The following is an 8,779-nucleotide window of genomic DNA, read 5'->3' as shown; positions in this document are numbered from 1 at the left end:
GTGTGTATGTGTGTGTGTGTGTGTGTGTGTGTGTGTGTGTGTGTGTGTGTGTGTGTGTTCTCTGTAGGCAGGGAGCACATGAATGTGTACATGAATGTGGAACCCTGAGGATGTGGAGAATCTTCCTTGCTTGCTCTTCTACCGCACGTATTGACGAGGGTCTCTTAATCAAATTAGAGCTTCACTGATACTGCTAGACTTACTAGCCATCTGCCTCCTAGGCTGGAGTTACAGACAAGCTGCCATGCACATCTGGCATTTATATGGGTTCTGAGGACCTAAGGTCTGGTCTGTTTGCATGGACACCAGGGGCTTTCACCACTGAGCCATCTCACTAGCCTGCATTGTGGGCATTTTAAGGCCATAACCAAAAACTGTATGCAGAGCTATTGGGCCCCAGATGGTCTCCATCACCTGATGTAATTAGACAATACGCCCTCCACACACAGAACTGGGAACTTGTGAATAACAAGCAAGAAGCCTTAGGACACTCTGGGATACTGGAGATGGCAGAGGTAGACAAGGGAAGGAACAGGTAAACTCTGTGGCTTTCTGCTCACCTCTCTTATCACATGGGCACTCGGAGGGTTTCCATCTAGAGACACTAAAAGCTCTATGAGACAAGATGGCAAAATGTTGAAATACGTCAGTTCCTAAGTGAAGAGACCAGCTCTCCTCTTCATCACCCTACATGGAGTCCCACTCATTGTCAGTCTTGTCCCCATGCCCATCCCTGACCTTGATGACAGGGAACTCACACATGTCTTCTTAGAGCTCTGTTTTTCAACCATGAGAGTGCCATCCTTATGGGCTTCTTCAATGGAAAAGGAACAGACGCAGACCCACCACAGCATGTAAACAAAAACAGCCACTTGGGCTGATAAAAACTGCCGCAGGAGCTGGAGTCATGGATCATGAGGGCTGAAACCGATGGTTTCCATTAAGAGACGCTGGGATTTTTCTTCTTCACACAGGGTCTCAGATATTCCAGGCTGACCTTGAACTCCACATGTAGTTGAGGATAACCTTGAACTCACGATTCTCCTACCTCTGTCTTTAGAGTGTTGAGACTACACGCATGTGCCACCATGCTGAGTTCATGTAGGGCTGAGCTCAAACCCTGGGCTTCATGCGGGCTAAGCAAGCACTCTGCCAACAGAGCTACACCCCAAGTCCCCAGCCCCATAGTTTTTGACACAGGGTCTCTCTTTCTCTGTGGCATTCAGGCTGCCTTCAGCTTTCAGCAATACTCCTGTCTCCTGAGTGCTAAGATTGCAGGCATGAGCCACCATGAGAGGCCAGCACTTTTTGAGTTTTAAGAATGTAATGTGAACATGTTTGCCCAGTGGACACACAGCTTAATTCTAAAGCAGTCTTCTTAGGGGAATACATATCACTCAGGGGGCTAGATGACGAGCCCATTATAACACAAGGAGCTGAGTTTGAACCCCCTGCTATCTGTCTTAACACCTCAGGAGGTCCCTGCTCTTCTGAGTGGTTCCCTGCTTCCAAGTAAAGCCAGTGACAGAAAAGATTTCCCCCAAAAAAACAAACATTCCTGTCATGAACTTCCTTCTAGGTCAGTGGGAATGAGCTGACTGTTAGTAGACTCTTCAAGTCCTTTGCTAAGGGACTGGCTCCCCAGAGATGTGTCCAGTCAGTCCCTGAAAGATTCTAGGCTTGTTCTTCATTGTGACCAAGATTTTTAGTGCTGAGACTCAATATGACAGCCCCTGAGAAATGCCAGAAGACAGCAAGAAGTGAAACCCGCATAGCCTTAAAATGCATTATTGATGTCTGACTTCATGGAGAACGAGGCGATTTTGAGGAATTCTTTTCAGTGGAAAAAAAAAAGCCCTTTGCTTTAAATAAATAAACAAGCGCTCTAGTTTCCTTTCCAGTTGCTTTGATAAACACCCTGACAAAAAAACAACTTAGGAAGGGGGTTTATTTTAATTTTAGCTCACAATTCCAGGGTACAGTCCATCACTGCCAGGAAGCCAGGACGGAAACCTGAAGCAGCCGGTACGATTTATCCAGTTACCATTTTAACTTTTTTTGATTATTCGAGGGCAGTCCTTGCTGTGGTGCCAAGGCTGGCCTTGAACTAAGGATCCTTCTGCCTTAACCCCTGGAATTCTATGGATATAGCTGTGCACTTACACCCCAGACCCCTATTACCTTCTGTTTTTGTTGTTTGTTTGTGGGACGGGTTTCGCTGTGTAGACCTGGCTGGCCTCTGTACAAAAGGCAGGTTCATACTCAAGAGAATAAATGCATGTATGCTTACCACTCAGCTTGCTTTCTTCACTTTATACAGTTCAGACCAGCCCATGAAATGATGCTACCCACTTTCAAAGTGGGTCTTCCCACCTCAACTAACCCAGCTGAGAAAAATCCTATACAGGAATATCCACAGGCTAACTGGATCTAGACAACCCCTCATTGAGAATCTCATCCCAGGTGATTGTAGATTGTATCAAGTTCACAGTTAAAACTAACCTTCATGGGAAGTAGATAAAGTCAGCACGATGGTAGAAATCCAAGCTCACAGGCTCTCACGAGTATTATCACTTCAAATGACAGCAGGGTTTCTGTAAATTTGGTGTTTGTTGCATCCCTCTTGTTCTCTGGATCCCACTATTGGCAGTGGTGCAGAGCAGGCAGAAGGGTCATCTAGTGTATCTGATCCATCAAAGCCTTGGCTGAGATTTAGGAAACCAGGAGTGGGAAGCTTGTGTTACGGCTTCTGGGTGGAGAGCATCCTTGGCAACGCCAGTTTTGATTGCTACTTCTATTCACAGGAGGCTGTTTCTTATGGGAATTCCCTCTACTGCCTAAATTCCTCACTGTGGCTAAGAAAATGTGATTGGGTTTGGAGTTGGGCTCATATAGAAGCCCTGTCCATGTCCCCCATATTAGCACTTCATATACATACTCAAAAGAAAATGTGTTTATGAGGCTCTTTATCCCCTGGAGATATGTGGGTATAAAGAGGATGAATCAGGAAAAGGGATGCAGACTCAAGTCTTTTTTTATGAAAAATATATTCCGTCCCCATCATGAGTAGTGAGACATGATGAACAATTCAGTGGTGTTTTCTCTTTCTTGTAATGGGAAGCTCACGGTAAAGGGCAGCTTCACTATTCCTCCACAATGTTACCTTCATTCTATAAACCATGGAAGTCAGAGCACTGTTACTGTGTTAGAAAATAATGTAAAGCTATTTAGTCCAATGCCCTATCACAGATGGAGAAACTGAGGCAAGGTGGTTAGGTTGGTTGCCTTATCTACAAAGAAAGTTAAAGGCAGAGCACAGCTAAAACTCACTCACATGTCTCAATCCCTGGCTGAATATCATAACAGATGATATTTAAAAGGAGAATCATCAGGTTTACATGATTTGTATGTGGGAGGGAGCATGTGCATATGTCTGTATGTGTATGGAAGTTCATGTTCATGTGTCTGTGCCTACATGTGGAGGGTAAAGGCCAACCTTGGCTATTGTTTCAGGAGGTGTCCCCCATAATTTTTGAGACAGGGTCTCTCTCTGGGACCTGGGGTTCATCGATTCAGCTAGACTTGCTGACCAGCAAGCACCAGAATCTGTCTGTCTTCTCATGTTAAGATCACTGTGCATGCCTGTAGGTGCTGAGGATCAAACTCGGGTCCTTGTGCTTGCATAGCACACACTTTACCAACTGAACCTCTACCCTCTGCTCCACGTGACTGCAGCATTTGCCAGTGGTAGACAGGAGGCTGAGCCTGGGTTGTTTCCTTCTGGGAGCCCTGAGACCTCAGAGACTCAGCTCCTCACACTTTTCCTCTGTGCTGTGGCACTTCCAGAATTTGATAGCCCCAAAGGAAGAAGCAGTGCGGTCACCCAGCACTTGCAAAATTCTAAGAAAACATTGCCATGTGGATGGCAGGTTCCACAGTGTTCTCTGTCTTCTGTGTCGGAATCCACAGGATGCCAAAAGACAAATGCATTTTTCTCTTCCAAATTATTCCTCCTACAAATGCTAAGCATCTCCATCTGGGAGGCATTTAACATGTCGAACAGCTATTGCTGGTCTGTAGGAGGACTCGCCAAGTATCAACCGTCTCCCCAAAATAGCTCCCCTTATTGCTTCAGGAGCCGCCAAGACTCATCTCAGGCAGGAAGAGGAAAAGAGTATGTGTTGAGGTCCAAAAGTTAGAGGAGAGTGAGTGCAATCAGGCCCTGGTTGGGTTCACACCCCTACTCTTCCCTCCAGAGATGTGTCATGATGAAGGAATGTACAGGGGCAACATGCCCCCAGATGACTGTCTCCTCTTTCAGCTGACACTTGAAGTTCATCCAGATATGTAGAACACATTTTCTGCTGGACTAGTTTAGGAAAAGTTCCATAAAAGATGGCAGTGGTAGGAATATCTGAGATTGGGGTAATACCCAAGACTTTGTCTTTATCAGTTTTCCTGCTTTTTGACCTGTGAAGTCCAACCAGCAGGGATGAACACTGAACTAACATCTCCAATAATCCATTCCTTGCCTATCAGGTGGACTTAGTTGGGCAGGGACATGGGACAGAGACAGATGGTCTCCATCATCACAGAGTACTGAGCAGTAGGGAGGTGTTGTACTTTTATTTCTGTTGTTACAATAAAATGCCCTGACAAAAGGCAAGTCAGGGGAGAAAAAGTTTATTATGCCTCATGATCCCCGGTTACAGTGCATTATAGAAATCAAGGCAGCAGGAACTTAAAACAGCCACATCACATCCAGTCAGAAGAAGAGAGAAATAAACACATTCATGCTTTGAGGACTTAGCTTAATTTCCTAACTCTTACACAGTCCAGTGTAGCTAGAGTTTTCCTGCCTTGCCCACAGTCAGCACGAATCTCTTGTCACTCGCCAGTCCCACAGCTGCTCAGACCCAACCAAGTAAACACAGAGACTTATATTGCTTACAAACTGTATGGCCATGGCAGGCTTCTTGCTAACTGTTCTTACAGCTTAAATTAATCCATTTCTATAAATCTATACCTTGCCACGTGGCTCGTGGCTTACCGGCATCTTTACATGCTGTTTGTCATCATGGCGGCTGGCAGTGTCTCTGACTCAGCCTTCCACTTCCTAGCTTTATTCTCCTCCTTGTCCTGCCTATACTTCCTGCCTGGCCACTGGCCAATCAGTGATTTATTTATTGACCAATCAGCAACACACTTGACATACAGACCATCCCACAGCAGTCCAGGATCCAAAAACAGGAAATGACACTGCTTGCAGTGGGCTGGATCTCCTCATGTCAGTCAACACAATCAAGATAATTCCCCATAGACATGACCACAGGTAGAACTATTCAGACCATCCCTCAATGAGACACTCTTCCCAGTTGATTCTAGATTATATTAAGTTGACAATGAAAACTAACCATCAAAGACAGGTGCATGAAATATGACCTCAACTAGCCCTAAATCTAATTAGGGTGGAATATTGTAGAAACTAATGACACAGATTTTACAGGAATTGGAAGAGGTGGAATTTGCTCCTGGGTGTGTAGCCAAGGAAGTAACTCCTTCTGTTGAGTTGGGATTTGAACACAGGGATATTAGTTGAGAAAAGCATCTTCAGTACAAGGAACAGCTTGACAAAGGTTATAAACCTGGCTGGAGGAGAGGCTCATTTTGTTATTCTTTCCTCTCTTCATTCATTGTCAGAGACTTGTACGCACAAGAACAGAGTATGATCATATGCTCAGAGCCATCACTGCGCATGCTGAGGTACATCAGACACGACCTTAAGGTGCTTTCGTGTGGTGGAGCAGAAGGGTTGAATGTAGAACTCAGATGACTCGGATGCTCAAAGGACCTCATGAGACCAAGGAAGAACAGGAGGAATGAGAACTTGACTCAGGCGTGAGAGACCACGAAAGATAATGGAGAAGGGAACAGTTAAACACCAGTGATGAGAAAAACAGGGGCTGTGAGAGGCTCAACAAGGCCACAAGCTCTGAGGCCAGGCTGGAGGCAGTTCCCTAGTTGGATGTGGGGAGCTGATGGTGTTAAGTTAGCTTGGGGGAGTCCCTTTGTTATGCTCTGGCTCGGAGCTGACTCACACCCTGCTGGGGTTCTGCTGGCAGCCTGTGGTGGGTGGAAGGTGTAGCTTGGAAAATATGCAAAGCTCCTGTCTGCCACTTGTTTGTCAGCATTCACATCCCACTTTGTGCTGTTGTTTTTCTTTTCTCTGTGTGCTGGCTTCAGTTGCTGATGGCTTAGTCAAGGGCAGTAAGCACAAAGCTGATCTCTATGTTAGATGCCCGTTGGAGGGGGTGGTGCATGTGTATGAGAGACAGAGACAGAGACACAGAGATAGACTCTCTGTGGGGTTTACGTTAGATTACAATAGTTGTCTAGGTTTATTATCATAATCAATGATTCTTTGTGCATTTAGTCCATTAATTTCTTCTGTTTGAATGATAATTAATTGTCTAGAAAGATAATTTTTAAACATTTTATTTAGGTATCATGTGTATGTGTGTGTTTGTGAGTGTACACATGCCACAACATATATGTGGATGTCACAGGACAAGTTGCAGGAGTCAGTTCTCTTCTTCCACCATGTTTTAAAGATCAACTTCAGGTTGTCAGGCTTGGTGGCAAGGGCCCTTATCCTCTGAGTTATCTTGCCAACCCTAGTGTGGTGGTTTGAATGTAATTGGCCCCCATAATCTCATAGGTAATGTAGTTGATCCCCATAATCTCACAGGGAGTGGCACTATTAGGAGGTGTGGCTTTGTTGGAGTGGGTATGACCTGGTTGGAGGAAGTGTGTCATTGTGGGGGTGGGCTTTGAGGTTTCCTATGCTCAGGATACTGCCCAGTGAGTCAGTCAACTTCCTCCTGCTTTCTTGTCAAGATGTAGCCAGCACCATGTCATGGTTGCACATTATACTTTTTCCATAAACACAATTTTTGTAGCCTTGTAGCGTACTTTGGGAACTTAAGGGGGATAATAGGCATTAATATAATTCTATTAAATGTGGAATTTCTGCTATTGATAGGAGCAGCAGGGAAGATGCTCCAGTTAAAAGAACTCAGGGACTTGAGAAATGGCTCAGCAGTTTGAGTGCATGCCACACTGCTCAGTCCTGAGGACTGGAAAATGGGAGTTCAGATCCAGCATCCATATAAAAATCTGGGCATCCAATGGGATAGTGACAGAAGAAGATACCCACATGCCCTCCTTTTGGCTCCATTTGAGCACACTGACATGTGCATCACATATACAAGTGTGCAAATATTTACACATACATGAAATAAATCCTTTTCAGAGAATACAAGATAGGGCTTATATACACATGCCTGGTATTCTCTGGATTTCTAAATCCCATGATTGAAAGATTTACAACACGCCCCCACGGTCAGGCGTGTTCGCATATGCCTGGCGGACACTTCCGTCTAGCCAGGCCCAGGTCAGGATAGCCATTTCCGGGTCAGGGCATCTCGCGCGACTGAGATGCGTGACGTTTCACTGGCCACGTAAGCGCGCAACGTGGCCATGTGACCTACGCGCTTGCGTGTAGTAGTGACGCTGATCTGTCCACGCCCAGCATTTAAAATCAGGCGCCATGCTCCTGGCTTCCCCTTCTCCACACACGTGTTTCCCGCAGGCCTGTTCACTCTCTGTCCCTTTACCTTTAATAAAACTCTTTGTTAGCGGATTCTGTCGTGTTTCGTGGCATTTCCTTGCTGGGTAAGAACACAACGCAGCTAAAAAACTAACATTTGGTGCCGAGACCGAGCGGGCGCTTCCAGGCGCCCTGCGCCTGGAAGCCCGTAAACCGGGGACTGCAACACTCTGCTCCGTACGCGACAGACCGCTCTCCATTTCGCCTGACCGCAAAAATTACATGCAACACCGCTTTCTCCGATTGGTGAGTCCCCCCATTTTTGGCCAGCGTAAACGGTTTCCTGAATTTGTGAGAACGACCGTTGATCGTCCGGCGCCTCACAATTATTCTTGAGACCGGGGGAACCCCCGGCCACGGTCTTCATTGGCTACGGTCGGCCCCTATCGCAGGCCTGAGATTTCTAGCCCTCTCCCACGTCTGCAGCCTGAGATATATCTCGCGTTGGGACCACCGCCGTTGGGTGCGTCCTGGGGGCCACGTGGGGCCGACGCGTTCATCCGACTTGACGAAGCGGCAGACGCTGTCTGGATTCCCGGGGAATCCTTTCCTCACGTGGCAGGGGTCCCCGCTTCTGTGGCTGACGAGCCAAGGAGCGGCTTGTGCCCGGTATCCGTCCTTGGCCTTGGGGACGCCTGGGGCCTTGGCTCCGGATCACGTTTGTTTTTTTTCTTTTTTATTTTTTTTCTGCCTCTCTGCTGCAGACATGGGAAACAAGGCTTCCAACCCTGTTACTCCTTCCTCTCCGTTAGGCTGTCTGGTTGAAGCTTTAAAACCTCTCAGTTTAATGCCTCACATAAAGATTCCTAAGCTAATTCGTCTATGTTCTAAAAAATGGCCAAAGTATGCTTTAGAAAACAACAAAAAATGGCCGCCGAGCGGCTCTTTAGATCCCGATATTTTACGGGAGTTATCTAATTACTGTCAGCGCTCAGGCAGATGGAAAGAGTTTCCGTACATAATTGCGTTTTTCTTTCTCAGTGCTAAACCATCTCTTCTGGATTCCTTCTCTCCTGCTCATATGCTCTTAGCTATGCCTGAACCGGAGGATTCTCTAACTCCGGAATCTCTGACTCTAGATCCTGCTAACGAACCTCCACCTATTCGGCC

The sequence above is a fragment of the Peromyscus eremicus genome, chromosome 1 (genome assembly GCF_949786415.1).
Source record: "Peromyscus eremicus chromosome 1, PerEre_H2_v1, whole genome shotgun sequence".
NCBI lineage: Eukaryota > Metazoa > Chordata > Mammalia > Rodentia > Cricetidae > Peromyscus > Peromyscus eremicus.
The sequence above is the reverse complement of the archived record's forward strand: the minus strand, read 5'-3'. Positions refer to the sequence as shown.